At 49.9% G+C, this 13,222-nt stretch overlaps 1 protein-coding gene across 1 annotated transcript in view; it reads right to left on the bottom strand.

Annotated features, from left to right (window-relative positions):
* The window catches only part of LOC137455994 (CMP-N-acetylneuraminate-beta-galactosamide-alpha-2,3-sialyltransferase 4-like), a 38,264-nt gene extending 26,770 nt beyond the window's left edge, over nucleotides 1–11,494 (bottom strand). Inside the window, exon 1 of the mRNA XM_068167206.1 lies at nucleotides 11,421–11,494. The gene's annotated coding sequence lies outside the window, so the exon portion shown is untranslated. The remainder of the gene's footprint in view (nucleotides 1–11,420) is intronic.
* Nucleotides 11,495–13,222: the final 1,728 nt, after the last annotated feature.

Here is a 13,222-nt window from a genome sequence, read left to right as displayed (position 1 = left end):
CCTTCCAGGCCTAAAAAAGCCTATTTTGGGGTTCAGCTTTACCTTCCAGGCCTAAAAAAGGCCTTCCAGGACTAAAAAAGCCAGAAAAAGCTATTTTGGGGGCTTAGCTTCAACCAAAAAAGTCAATTTTGGGATCCAGCTTCACCTTCCAGGCCTAAAAAAGTCTGTTTTGGGGTTCAGCATCACACTCCAGACCTAAAAAAGCCTATTTTGGGGCTCAACTTCACCCACTAGGACTAAAAAAGACTGGTTTGGGGTTCAACACCATCCACCAGGTCTAAAATAGTCTATTTTGGGGTTCAGTTTTACCCACTAGGACTAAAAAAGCCTCTTTTGGGGTTCAGCTTTACCCTCTGGACCTAAAAAAGTCTATTTTGGGGTTCAGCTTTACCCCCTAGACCTAAAAGAGCCTTCTTTGGGGGGTTGCCATCATCCTCCAGGCCTAAAAAAGCCTCTTTTGGGGTTCAGTTTCACCCTCCAGACCTAAAAAAAGCCTATTTTGTGGTTCAGCTTCAACTTCCAGTCCTAAAAAAGTCTATTTTGGGGCTCAACTTCACCCACTAGGACTAAAAAAGTCTGGTTTGGGGTTCAACACCATCCACCAGGTCTAAAATAGTCTATTTTGGGGTTCAGTTTTACCCACTAGGACTAAAAAAGCCTCTTTTGGGGTTCAGTATCACACTCCAGACCTAAAAAAGTCTATTTTGGGGCTGAGCTTCCCCTTCCAGACCTAAAACAGCTTATTTTGGGGGTCAGCATCACCCTCCAGGCCTAAAAAAAAAGACTACTTTGGGGCTCAACACTATCCACCAGACCTAAAACAGTCTATTTTGGGGTTCAGTTTCACCCACAAGAGTTAAGAAAAGTTATTTTGGGGTCCAGCTTCAGCCTCCTGGCCTAAAAAAAGCCTATTTTGGGGTTCAGATTTACCTACCAGGCCTGAAAAAGCCTATTTTGGGGCTCAACTTCACCCACTAGGACTAAAAAAGTCTGGTTTGGAGTTCAACACCATCCACCAGACCTAAAAAAAGCCTATTTTGGGGTTCAGCTTCACTCTCCAGGCCTAAAAAAAGACTATTTTGGGGTTTAACATCATCCACCAGACCTAAAAAACCCTATTTTGGGGTTCAGCTTCAACCACTAGGCCTATAAAAGCTATTTTGGGGGCTTAGCTTCAACCAAAAAAGCCTATTTTGGGGTTCAGCATCGCCCTCCAGACCTGAAAAAGTCAATTTTGGGGTCCAGCATCACCTTCCAGGCCTAAAACAGCCTATTTTGGGGTTCACATCACCCTTAAGGCCTAAAAAAAGACTATTTTGGGGCTCAACACTATCCACCAGACCTAAAAGATCCTATTCTGGGACCCAGTTTTACCCCACTAGATCTAAAAAAAAGCTATTTTGGTGACCAGCTTCAGCTTCCAGGCCTAAAAAAGTCTATTTTGGGGTTCAGCTTCACCCTCCAGGCCTAAAAAAAGTCTATTTTGGGGTTCAGTTTTACCCCACTAGATCTAAATAAAAGCTATTTTGGGGACCAGCTTCAGCCTCCAAGCAAAAAAAAAAGGCTATTTTGGGGTTCAGCATCACCCTCCAGGCCTAAAAAAGCCTATTTTGGGGTTCAGCTTTACCTTCCAGGCCTAAAAAAGCCTATTTTGGGGTTCAGCTTTATCTTCCAGGCCTAAAAAAGCCTATTTTGGGGCTCAGCTTCACCCACTAGGACTAAAAAAGTCTGGTTTGGAGTTCAACACCATCCACCAGGCCTAAAAAAAGTCTATTTTGGGTCTCAGCTTCTCCTTCCAGACCTAAAAAGGCCTATTTTGGGGTTCAGCATCACTCTCCAGGCCTAAAAAAAGACTATTTTGGAGTTCAAAACCATCCACCAGACCTAAAAAAAGCCTATTTTGGGGGTCAGCTTCAACCTCTAGGCCTAAAAAAGCCTATTTTGGGGTTCAGGATCACTCTCCAGGCCTAAAAAAAAGACTATTTTGGGGCTCAACACTATCCACCAGACCTAAAACAGTCTATTTTGGGGTTCAGTTTCACACACAAGAGTTAAGAAAAGTTATTTTGGGGTCCAGCTTCAGCCTCCTGGCCTAGATAAAGCCTATTTTGGGGTTCAGATTTACCTACCAGGCCTGAAAAAGCCTATTTTGGGGCTCAACTTCACCCACTAGGACTAAAAAAGACTGGTTTGGGGTTCAACACCATCCACCAGACCAGAAAAAAGCCTATTTTGGGGTTCAGCTTCACTCTCCAGGCCTAAAAAAAGACTATTTTGGGGTTTAACATCATCCACCAGACCTAAAAAACCCTATTTTGGGGTTCAGCTTCAACCACTAGGCCTATAAAAGCTATTTTGGGGGCTTAGCTTCAACCAAAAAAGCCTATTTTGGGGTTCAGCATCGCCCTCCAGACCTGAAAAAGTCAATTTTGGGGTCCAGCATCACCTTCCAGGCCTAAAACAGCCTATTTTGGGGTTCACATCACCCTTAAGGCCTAAAAAAAGACTATTTTGGGGCTCAACACTATCCACCAGACCTAAAAGATCCTATTCTGGGACCCAGTTTTACCCCACTAGATCTAAAAAAAAGCTATTTTGGTGACCAGCTTCAGCTTCCAGGCCTAAAAAAGTCTATTTTGGGGTTCAGCTTCACCCTCCAGGCCTAAAAAAAGTCTATTTTGGGGTTCAGTTTTACCCCACTAGATCTAAATAAAAGCTATTTTGGGGACCAGCTTCAGCCTCCAAGCAAAAAAAAAAGGCTATTTTGGGGTTCAGCATCACCCTCCAGGCCTAAAAAAGCCTATTTTGGGGTTCAGCTTTACCTTCCAGGCCTAAAAAAGCCTATTTTGGGGTTCAGCTTTATCTTCCAGGCCTAAAAAAGCCTATTTTGGGGCTCAGCTTCACCCACTAGGACTAAAAAAGTCTGGTTTGGAGTTCAACACCATCCACCAGGCCTAAAAAAAGTCTATTTTGGGTCTCAGCTTCTCCTTCCAGACCTAAAAAGGCCTATTTTGGGGTTCAGCATCACTCTCCAGGCCTAAAAAAAGACTATTTTGGAGTTCAAAACCATCCACCAGACCTAAAAAAAGCCTATTTTGGGGGTCAGCTTCAACCTCTAGGCCTAAAAAAGCCTATTTTGGGGTTCAGGATCACTCTCCAGGCCTAAAAAAAAGACTATTTTGGGGCTCAACACTATCCACCAGACCTAAAACAGTCTATTTTGGGGTTCAGTTTCACACACAAGAGTTAAGAAAAGTTATTTTGGGGTCCAGCTTCAGCCTCCTGGCCTAGATAAAGCCTATTTTGGGGTTCAGATTTACCTACCAGGCCTGAAAAAGCCTATTTTGGGGCTCAACTTCACCCACTAGGACTAAAAAAGACTGGTTTGGGGTTCAACACCATCCACCAGACCAGAAAAAAGCCTATTTTGGGGTTCAGCTTCACTCTCCAGACCTAAAAAAAAGTCTATTTTGGGGTTCAACACCATCCACCAGACCTAAAAAAGCCTATTTTGGGGTTCAGCATCACCTTCCAGGCCTAAAAAAGTCTATTTTGGGGTTCAGCCTTACCTTCCAAACCTAAAAAAGTCTATTTTGGGGCTCAACTTCACCCACTAGGACTAAAAAAGTCTGGTTTGGGGTTCAACACCATCCACCAAGTCTAAAATAGTCTATTTTGGGGTTCAGTTTTACCCACTAGGACTAAAAAAGCTATTTTGGGGGCTTAGCTTCAACCAAAAAAAGCCTATTTTGGGGTTCAGCTTCCCCTTCCAGACCTAAAAAAGTCTGTTGTGGGGTTCAGCATCACACTCCAGACCTAAAAAAGCCTATTTTGGGGTTCAACATCACCAACCAGACCTAAAAAACATCTATTTTGGCGTTCAGCTTCACCCTCCAGGCCTAAAAAATGACTATTTGGGGGCTCAACACCATCCACCAGACCTAAAAGAGCCTATTCTGGGACTCAGTTTTACCCCACTAGATCTAAAAAAAAGCTATTTTGGGGACCAGCTTCAGCTTCCAGGCCTAAAAAAGTCTATTTTGGGCTTCAGCTTCACCCACTAGGACTAAAAAAGTCTGGTTTGGGGTTCAACACCATCCATCAGGCCTAAAAAAGTCAATTTTGGGCTCAGCTTCACCTTCCAGGCTTAAAAAAAGTCTATTTTGGGGTTCAGTTTTACTCCACTAGATCTAAATAAAAGCTATTTTGGGGACCAGCTTCAGCCTCCAAGCCAAGAAAAAGGCCTATTTAGGGGTTCAGCATCACCTTCCAGGCCTAAAAAAGTCTATTCTGGGGTTCAGTACCACTCACCAGGCCTAAAAAAAGACTATTTTGGGGTTCAGCTTCAACTACTAGGCCATAAAAAGCTATTTTGGGGGCTTAGCTTCAACCAAAAAAAGCTATTTTGGGGTTCAGCATCGCCCTCCAGGCCTAACAAAGTCTATTTTGGGGCTCAACTTCACCCACTAGGAATAAAAATGTCTGGTTTGGAGTTCAACACCATCCACCAGACCTAAAAGAAGTCTATTTTGGGGTTCAGCATCACCCACCAGACTTTAAAAAAGCCTATTTTGGGGTTCAGCTTCACCTTCCAGACCTAAAAAAAGCCTATTTTGGGGTTCAACATCACCCTCCAGTCCTAAAAAAAGGACTATTTGGGGGCTCAACACCATCCACCAGACCTAAAAAAGTCTATTTTGGGGTTCAGTTTTACCCACTAGATCTAAAAAATGCTATTTTGGGTTTCAGCTTCAGCCTCCAGGCCAAAAAAAAGGCTATTTTGGGGTTCACCATCATATTCCAGGCATAAAAAAGCCTATTAGGGGGTTCAGCATCACCCTCTAGACCTAAAGAAGCTATTTTGGGGCTGAGTCTCTTCTGGCCTCTCTGAAGAGGATCACAGTCATAGTTTCATAGTTTCATAGTTTCATAGTTTCATTCAGGGTTGGAAGGGACCACAAGGATCATCTAGTTCCAACCCCCCTGCCATGGGCAGGGACACCCCACACTAGATCAGGCTGGACAGAGCCTCATCCAGCCTGCTCTTAAACACCCCCAGGGACGGGGCCTCGACCACCTCCCTGGACAACCCATTCCAGGGTTTCACCACTCTCATGGTGAAGAACCTCCTCCTCACATCCAGCCTGAATCTCCCCACCTCCAGCTTCATTCCATTCCCCCTAGTCCTATCACTACCTGATATCCTGAGAAGTCCTTCCCCTGCCTTCCTGTAGGCCCCCTTCAGATACTGGAAGGCGACAATTAGGTCACCTGGGAGCCTTCTCTTCTGCAGACTGTACAGCCCCAACTCCTTCAGTCTGTCCTCATAGGAGAGGTGCTCCAGCCCTCTGATCATCCTCGTGGCCCTTCTCTGGACACGTTCCAGCACCTCCACATCCCTCTTGTAATAGGGGCTCCAGAACTGGACACAGTACTCCAGGTGGGGTCTCACCAGGGCTGAGTAGAGGGGGAGGATCACCTCCCTCGACCTGCTGGCCACACTTCTCCTGCTGCAGCCCAGGATCTGATTGGCTTTGTGGGCTGCAAGTGCACACTGAGAGCTCATGTTGAGCTTTTTGTCCACCAGCACCCCCAAGTCTCTCTCCTCAGGGCTATCCTCCAGCCAGTCACTGCCCAGCCTGTATTTGTGCCTGGGATTGCCTCGACCCAGATGCAGGACCCTGCACTTGCTCTTATTGAACTTCATGAGGTTGGCCTGTGCCCACCTCTCCAGCCTGTCAAGGTCCCTCTGGATGGCCTCCCTTCCCTCCAGCGTGTCTGCTGCACCACACAGCTTGGTGTCATCAGCAAACTTGCTGAGGGTGCACTCAATGCCACTGTCCATGTCCCCCACAAAGATGTTGAATAAGACAGGTCCCAGGACTGATCCCTGAGGGACTCCACTTGTCCCTGGCCTCCACTGGGACATGGAGCCATTGACAGCCACTCTTTGGGTGCGGCCATCAAGCCAGTTCCTTATCCATCTAGTGGTCCACCCATCAAACCCATGTGTCACCAGTTTGGAGACCAGGATGTGGTGTGGGACAGTGTCGAAGGCTTTGCTCAGGTCCAGGTAAACGACATCAGTTGCTCGCCCCTCATCTATTAATTTTGTCACCTGCTCATAGAAGGCCACCAGGTTGGTCAGGCAGGATTTGCCCTTGGCAAAGCCATGCTGACTGTTCCCAATCACCTCTTCACTATTCTTTTGAGCGAGTAGTGACTCCAGGAGGATCTGTTCCATGATCTTTCCAGGCACAGAGGTGAGACTGACTGGCCTGTAGTTCCCTGGTTCCTCCTTCTTGCCCTTTTTGAAGATGGGGGCAATGTTTCCCCTTTTCCAGTCTGTGGGGACTTCACCAGACTGCCAGGACTTTTGAAATATAATAGAGAGGGGTTTAGCAACCTCATCTGCCAGTTCTCTCAGCACCCGTGGGTGTAACCCGTCGGGTCCCATGGACTTGAACACTTTCAGGTTCTTCAGATGATCACGAACCTGATCTGCACTTACAACCACAGTCCTGGTACCACACACAGTCTCTGCTGTTCTGGAAGCCAAGGGGGGACACTGGTGCTCTCCACAACTACTTTCCTCCAGGCAGGTGATGGAGAACCAGTTATCCACAACTGCTTGGAAAGAACTGAGGCCACTTACTCCAGCAGCCCTGGAGGAAGAAGCCCTGGAAAAGGCAGACCACAACTGGCACACCGATGGAAGCATCTTTGTGATGCAGGGAGAAAGCAAAGCTGAGAATGCTGCAGCTGGAAGGTGTCCAGAGAAGGGCAAGGAGGCTGGGGAGGGGTCTGGAGCACAGCCCTGTGAGGAGAGGCTGAGGGAGCTGGGGTTGCTTAGCCTGGAGAAGAGGAGGCTCAGGGGAGACCTTCTTGCTCTCTGCAACTGCCTGCAGGAAGGTTGGAGCCAGCTGGGGGTTGGGCTCTTCTGCCAGGCAGGCACCCAGCACCAGAACAAGAGGACACAGTCTCCAGCTGTGCCAGGGGAGGTTCAGGCTGGAGGTGAGGAAGAAATTCTACAGAGAGAGAGAGATTGCCCTTTGGAATGTGCTGCCCAGGGAGGTGGTGGAGTCACCATCCCTGGAGGTGTTCAGGAGGAGACTTGATAAGGTGCTTGGTGCCAAGGGTTAGTTGATTAGGTGGTGTTGGATGATGGGTTGGACTTGATGATCTCCAAGGTCTCTTCCAACCTGGTTAATTCTAGTCTATTCCATTCCATTCCATTCCATTCTATAGAAGAGGTAATCAGGTTAATTCTACTCCACTCTATACAGGAGAAGAGGTAACCAATGCAGAAGCCCTACCAAGAAACACCTCTGCTCAAAAGGCAGCGATGAGAGCCCTGACCAGAGCCCTTGAGCTTCCCCCAGGGACATGTGCAAACACAGGGACTGACTCAAAGTATGCCTTTGGGGTGGTGCATGCCCAGGGAGCCATCTGGAAAGCAAGAGGACTGTTGTCATCTCAAGGAACGGCTATCAAACACGTGGGAGAGAGACTGAGGCTGCTGGCAGCAGGGCAAGAGCCAAGCAAGGCACTGCAAAGCCCCCCAGAAAGGGAACACCGGAGAAGAGAGAGGCAATCCACGGGCAGATGACACAGCTCAAAGGGTGGCCAGGGAGGGCAGGAAGGTGGCAGAGTCTGCTCTGATCCCAGAGGCTGAATTGAGCCAAAGGAGCCGGAACCTGTGTATAGCACAGAGGATCAGACATTACTCACAGATTAATTAGGGCTTAGGATAGGAAAGGGCTGGGCCAGGACACCAGATGGGAAGCGAATCACACCCACCAACCTCCTCTGGGCTTTTGTTCAGGTGCAACATGCAAAGACTCCCTGGGGAACAGAAGCCCTGGATGGAGACTTGCTTCAGGAGTGTCCAGCATGAAAGTCATACAGCACAGCAGAACAGCTAACCCAGCAGTGGGAGTGTGGCTTAAGGCTAAGCCCGAGGGAAGGAGAGGAGTTAGCCTGGGACAGGTTAGCAAAGGAAATGAGCCAGGACAACAATGGCAAATGGATGTCACTGAGCTCCCAAGAAAGGGGGGATCCAGGGACCTGTTGGTACTCTCTGACACCTTCTCTGGCTGGCCAGGAGCACTTCCCTGCCGCACAAACAAAGCACCAGAGGTTACTACAGCAGTGTCACAAGAGAGAATACCTTGCTTTGAGGCACCTCCTGCTGCTGCCCCAGGCAGGGGACCTCATGTTGTGGCCAAGGTGGTACCAGTAGGTAAAATCTTAGGGATTGATTGGCAACTCCACACCCCCTCTAAGCCACATCCAAGTGGACAAGTGGAGGAAATGAAGCATTTCATCAAAAGGCAGACAGTAAAACTCAGGCAGGGAGCAGCAAACCTTCCTTGGCCACAAGCATCGCCAAGGGCCCTGCTGCAAAGTCAAACTGAGCAAAGGACAAGGGAAGGGTTGGGCCCATTTGGTATCCTCTTTGGAAGACCTTAGGCAGTAGGAACCATGGAGCCCTGCCCTGAACCAGGGCAGTGCAGAGAGGCAATGTTGAACAAGTAAGTTCAGCAGCTCTGTCAGCACCTGAGCATTGTTAACAAACAGGTGACAGGAACCCATGGGAGAGGATTAGACAGAGCAGGCCACGGTGTGGAACCCACAGGCTGTGGCAGACCTCTTTCAGAGACCCCTCTGGAGCCCAGGTGGACAGGACCATCTCAGGTGCTCCTGACATCCTTCACAGCCATTAAAATCGAGGAACAAACTGCCTGGATCCACCACACCTGAGTCAAGAGGACCTCAGCAGGAGAAGGGCAACTCCAACCCCAGGGACCCCTGAAGCTCAAGCTCTGTGGACAGTTGTGGCCTGTTTGTGGGTGAATACTATGGAGGAATCAGAGAATCAATAAGGTTGGAAAAGACCTCAGAGCTCATCAAGTCCAAGCTGTCACCCAACACCTCCTGACTAACTAAGCCATGGCTCCAAGTGCCACATCCAATCCCCTCTTGAACACCTCCAGGGACAGGGACTCCACCACCTCCCTGGGAGGGGAAGGCAGTCTGTATTTAAATGCCAGCCAGGAACTGGCTTTGCAAGCTGATCTGTCTAACTGTTGGGCTTGGGGGCCACCACTCTGGGTGACTACATCTGACAGTGGTTACCAAAGCTGTCAGCATGGGAAAGGTGCTTCAGAAGCCACTGCTCTGCAGCTGACAGCCAGCTGGCAGCCAGGCACCAGTGGTGTGCCCCAGGGAGCAGTGCTGGGCCCCAGCCTGATCAATATCTTCATTGATGATCTGGAGGAGGGGATGGAGTCAGTCAGCAGCAAATTTGCAGCTGACACCAAGCTGGGGGCAGATGTTGGTCAGTTAGAGGGCAGCAGAGCTCTGCAGAGGGACCTGGACAGGCTGCACAGATGGGCAGAGGCCAACAGGATGGCACTGAACAAGTCCAAGTGCCAGGGGCTGCACTTTGGCCACAGCAACCCCAGGCAGAGCTACAGGCTGGGGGCAGAGTGGCTGAGAGCAGCCAGGCAGAGAGGGACCTGGGGGGAGTGGTGGAGAGCAGCTGAACAGGAGCCAGCAGTGTGCCCAGGGGGCCAAGAAGGCCAAGGGCATCCTGGCCTGCAGCAGGCAGAGTGTGGCCAGCAGGAGCAGGGAAGTCCTTGTGCCCTGTGCTCAGCACTGCTGAGGCCACCCCTGGAGTCCTGTGTCCAGCTCTGGGCTCCTGAGGTCAAGAAGGAGATTGAGAGACTTGAAGGTGTCCAGAGAAGGGCAAGGAGGCTGGGGAGGGGTCTGGAGCACAGCCCTGTGAGGAGAGGCTGAGGGAGCTGGGGTTGCTTAGCCTGGAGAAGAGGAGGCTCAGGGGAGACCTTCTTGCTCTCTGCAACTCCCTGAAGGGAGGTTGGAGCCAGCTGGGGGTTGGGCTCTTCTCCCAGGCACCCAGCAGCAGAACAAGAGGACACAGTCTCAAGCTGTGCCAGGGGAGGTTCAGGCTGGAGGTGAGGAGAAAGTTCTTCCCAGCAAGAGGAATTGGCCCTTGGGATGTGCTGCCCAGGGAGGTGGTGGAGTCCCTGTGCCTGGAGGTGTTCCAGAGGGGATTGGATGTGGCCCTTGGAGCCATGGTCTAGCCATGAGGTCTGTGGTGCCAGCTTGGACTTGATGATCTCTGAGGTCTCTTCCAGCCTTGGGGATTCTGTGATACTGTGAATTTCTTCCTAACCTCCAGCCTGAACCTCAGCTTTACCTTCCAGAGCTACAAAAGTCTATTCTGGGCTTCAGCTTCACCCTCCAGGACTAAAAAAGCCTCTTTTGGGGTTCAGCATCACCTTCCAGACCTAAAAAAGCCTCTTTTGGGGCTCAGCATCACCCTCTGGACCTAAAAAGCCTCTTTTGGGGTCCAGCATCACCTTCCAGACCTAAAAAAGGATCTTTTGGGGTCCAGCTTCACCTTCCAGACCTAAAAAAGCCTCTTTTGGGGTCCAGCATCACCTTCCAGACCTAAAAAAGCCTCTTTTGGGGGTCCAGCATCACCTTCCAGACCTAAAAAAGCCTCTTTTGGGGTTCAGCTTCACCCACTGGACCTAAAAAAGCCTCTTTTTGGGGTCCAGCATCCCCCTCCCTCCCTCCCCACGCTCTGGAGCACCACACTCCTCTTTCTCCCTTGCTCCCAGCTCCTCCAACCCTTCCCCAGGAGCTTCCTGCCCCCAGCAGCACCAAACCCTTCGCTGCCCCCCACCCCAGCAGCCCCAGCAGCCAAGCAGGAGCCTGGGGGGGAGGATTCTGGGGGCCAACTCCCTTCTCTTTTGGCCCCCCCAAGTGCCCTGGCTGTCCCCTCCCGGAGCAGGGGAGCCGGCGGTGCTGGTGGAGCTCCCGGGCAGGCACAGAGAGCTCTTTGTGCTCCCTGCCGGGCTGGGGAGGGCTCTGCCCTGCTCTGCTCTTCGGGATCCTGGAGGGGGGATGGCTTTTTGTTACTCCCCTCCGCTGCTTGGAGTTTGGTTATCGGACAGGGATGGGTCTGAGGACTTCCCAGCCCTTGGCTGGCTTCCTGCTGCCTTCTCCCAGCCTTTAACCACTGCAGCTCTGCACCCCCCGGAGCCTTTACCTCCACTGCCCAGCTCCCACTGCTTGGCTTTGCCTCCCCCCTGCACCGCCACGACCCTCCCCTGGCACTCTCCCCCTTCCTCCCTTCCTTCCTCCCCCCACTCTTCCCCTCCCTTCCTTCCTCCCTACTGCCCCCACTTTCCCCCTCCCTCCCTTCTTTCCTCCCTTCCCTCCCCACTTTTCCCCCTTCCTTCCCCCCTTCCTCCCTTCCCCCCCCACTTTCCCCCTCCCTTCCTTCCTCCTTTCCCCCATCACTTTTCCCCCTCCTTTCCTTCCTCCCTTCCCCCCTCACTTTCCCACTCCCTTCCTTCCTCCCCTCCCCCCATTTTCCCCCTTCCTACCTCTCTTCCTCCCTTCCTGTTGAGGATTGTTTTGAGCAAGAGGGGCCTTGGGTCCCAGGAACACCTGTGCAATTCAGGCCTTGAAGAATTCTCTGTTGATAATATAGTGACGGAGTAGGAGATGGGAGAAAGTGCTGATTGCTTGGCATGCTAAAGTCCAGCTGCCCCTGAGATGGGAGGCAAGCAAGATAAGAAGGAGGCGAGATCCGGGGAAGAGAGCAATTAGGCCGGATAGAAGAATTCCACAGAGTTGTGAAAACAATGATGTAACCTGTTAGAGAGCAACCAAGAGTATGTTGCCAAGTGGGCATAATTATAGCAAACTGTATGTGAGATGTGTCTGATGCTCAATAAAGTTGGATTCCGCTGATCACATTGGTCGAATAGCTGCCCCTTCTTGCGGCAAATGGCGCTCGAACACGGGACCCTAATGAAGACAAAGGTTTAGCGTCTAAGAAGTTCTTCGGGACTTGGGAGATTCGCAGTAAGCCGGGAGGCAAGAAGAAGGCTGGCCCGGGATAGCAGTACCGGAGGCTGCAAGAAAAGGGAAGACAGCCTTGAAGCCGAAGACGCTGTAGAGCCGGGAACTGCTTAAAGGAGGACTGTGCGCACAGGTATTAACGTTTAAATACGGACATGGATAGGCAGGCAGCGTATGATTTATTAAATGCTTGTTAGAAAAGCGACAGTGTAAGTTAAATTTTACAAAGGAGTTGGTGCCGCTGTTAAGCTATGCAGGAGAGTTAGGATATTTTAAGGATCCAAATGAGGTGTTTGAAAGATTGCAGTGGAAAAAGTCTGGACAAGACTTGTGGCTGCGTGGGTTAGATGATGAAAAACGAGCAAAGGAGTGTGGAAAATGGTGGAAGATGGTTATGACAGCATTGGATCAGCATCATGCTGAGCAAGTGGCAGCTTATCAAGCCAGGGTACGATTAGATCATACGGACCCAAATGGAGCAAGTGTTACACATGCTGGGTTGCCTTTGTCAGAAGAGGTTCAGGATTATTTAAGAAAGGAGAAGGCTGCGTGTGTAAAAGGGCTAGGTGGCAGAGTTGAATTACAATCTGTAACACAGGACTCTGGTGAGGAGCCTTCCCCGTCTCTTTTAGCTGAGCAAATTGTACAGGAGGAGAAAGTAGGTGAGGGAGAGGAGACAAACAGGGCGATAGATCCTGGAGGTGGTGTTAAAGATCATGCAAGAAAGCACGCAGAGTATTGGCGAAAGGTTGCAGAACACTTAAACGCCGAAGGAGATTAGGAAGGGCTTAGCCGGCTGGCTGCTTCACATCAAGCTTTTCCAGTGATGTATACACAGGTCCCTGGGGAGCAAAATGTTGTTCAGGCTGATGTAACCCAATTGCCATGGAAATTGTTATCTCAATTAAGACAGACTGCGAGTCAGTTTGGGGTTCAATCTGAACCAGCTAGACAGATGATTGATTTTATTTACATGAACTATAATATGTTACCTAGAGATTCTTATAATGTTACGAAGCTGATCCTAACAGCATCTCAATTTATGACATTTTTGAATGAGTGGGGACACCTAGCTAGACAATCAGCTGGAGTACAAAGACAGCAAAACGATCCATTATTTGGTGTAACAGTAGATTAGTTGTGTGGAACGGGACAGTATGAGAGACCAGAGTTACAGGCACTTTTACAGCTGCCTGTTTTGCAAGCATCAGCCCAGATAGTAAGGATGGCTTTTGACAAGCAGAAGGATGGAAATGCAAATCCTCACTGTATGGGAATTAAGCAAGGTAGACAGGAACCTCTTGGCGAATTTGTAGATAAG

Source organism: Melanerpes formicivorus, unplaced genomic scaffold (genome assembly GCF_026170545.1).
Source record: "Melanerpes formicivorus ecotype bairdi unplaced genomic scaffold, bMelFor1.0.p_v2 SCAF_114, whole genome shotgun sequence".
Classification (NCBI taxonomy): domain Eukaryota; kingdom Metazoa; phylum Chordata; class Aves; order Piciformes; family Picidae; genus Melanerpes; species Melanerpes formicivorus.
Note: the sequence above shows the minus strand (reverse complement) of the source record. Positions and strands in the feature narration are given on the sequence as shown.